The sequence below is a fragment of the Lipotes vexillifer genome, unplaced genomic scaffold, assembly GCF_000442215.2.
Source record: "Lipotes vexillifer unplaced genomic scaffold, Lipotes_vexillifer_v1.1 scaffold1108, whole genome shotgun sequence".
In the NCBI taxonomy this organism is placed as follows: Eukaryota; Metazoa; Chordata; class Mammalia; order Artiodactyla; family Lipotidae; genus Lipotes; species Lipotes vexillifer.
In genome coordinates, this window is record NW_006770064.1 from 910,246 (window position 1) to 912,355 (window position 2,110).

Sequence of the window (2,110 nt, forward strand, 5' to 3'; positions counted from 1 at the left end):
TTACAGTCAAATGCTGAACATCTCAAACTAATGGTGCCATTTATTACAGAAAGTTAGTTAATGAGTATATGTTAACTATATGCCTGACACAAAGCACAGAAACTGAAGCAATTTTTGCCCAGGTAAATAACATGGCCCTATCCAAATTAAGGTGCCTACTTGAATTATTATTTTGCTGATGAGTAAAATTTCTATATTATCTAATATGTAAAACACTATACATGTATTATCTTATAGCTAAGTCTAGAAATATTCTACTTCTCACTGTTTATTAAAGTGGCTTTTGAGTGAATATGCGGAAGGATTTTGCACATGGTGTACCAAAGTAGGAGTAGTCATTATTTAAAGCACTATGACAACATTATAATTCTAGAAGTTCTGGATTTGTTTTAAAGTGTACTACAACGACAGATACACATGCACATTAAAATATGGTTTTCTTAAGTAAGCTGCAATGAAGTGTCATTAAGAAATTAAACATCATCGTACAGCAAAATACTGTATATAAACCCAGCTTCAACGTATGCACTCTTGACTCTGAGTGTTTAGCCCATATGGATAACTGTTCTTAGAAGTTGCTGTAATAATATTGGTGTTACTGAAATATAATAAATAGAGTATATTATATGAATTAAATACTGTTTTCCAAAAACAAAACAACAACACTAATGTTTTGGGGTACATGGTAAAATGAAAATATAGGTAGATAGATAGTCTCCTAATACAACCCACAAAAGATTGCTTTGTTCAGCTATCCAAAAGTTAAAATAAAATCATCTTCTGCATTCCATATGTGAATATTTATTATGGTATTTCTCTGTTATCTGCTGACTCTTGCAAGGGAACCCCATTGTCCCATATTCCTTGCCCACCTGAATTATGAGAGACCACTTTATTAACCCAGTTTTTATAATTAGAGAATATATTGTGCTCTAACTTCTCAAAGTCCAGGCTTTAAGTACAAACAATTGCTACATAAAAATCTATAGCTACATTTTTTCTCTGAGGTACCAAAAACTGGTGTCAGGTTGTGATTATAGGAAGTTCACCACTCTTCGAGCAAGTTCTTTCATTGTCCGTTACACCAAGGCTTGCTTCCTTTCTTCTTCTTTGGGCTGAAATCTGTATTGTGATGTTAATGGAATATTTACATCAAGGAACAACTATAATATTCAATATGTATAATGTGGAATAGATTCCCTGATAGGCAGAAGTGACTTGTGGTTTCATATTATCCAACATTCTTTAAGGTTACAGACTGAGATTTATTTTGTTTAATATTGTATGTGGAGATGAACTAAAAATATAACATCTGCATCTTTAGTAGATTAAACCAGACCCCTCAAAGCACTATTTTGTATGCTGCCACTGTTTTTGTTTTTGTTTTTTGGCTTCTATGCCAGTTAAGCATAGAATGGAATATGCTCTTGCCTTCTCTCCAACAGATTTATTTTTCCTATAAATATAGCTCAGTGAATATTTATTCTCTAAGATTTAGGGTACTGACATTCCAGAATCTTGAGCTACTAGGATAGCTAATGACATCTTCTCTAGAAGACATAAGCAGAAAAATATTGCTTTCTATACCTAAACTATAATAAAAGAGGTGATAATAATTTCTGAGCTATTACAGAAGATGCCAAATTGATTTCCTTGAGTATTATAACACCTCTACTATCAGTTTCAAACATTAATGTACATATGAAAAAGTTATTGCTTCTATCACAGCTTAATCCTGCTCAGAAGCATTACTGATTCTCATTGCTTGCCAAGGACATTTAGAAGTCCTTAGTTTATCAGTCAAGGCACCTCCAGCAGTGCAATCTTAGTGAATATCATATGGCATGATATTTATACAATCTTCACAGAAGCATGTTTATGTCCAGTGATATGAACCAATTGGGTACTACCTGATGGAACACTGAAAAGGTGTGTTTAATGAGCTCTGTGAAGATCAAGATTTCTAGAGAGGAAATAATTAAAACATAAGTAGACTAGAATGGCAAAAGAAGTCAGGAGGAAGAGATTGACTAAAAAGTTAGAATAAAGTCCACAGACTGAAGCTTAAAATGAGAAATACTCAATGTTTCAATAGAAGAGAGATGCATAA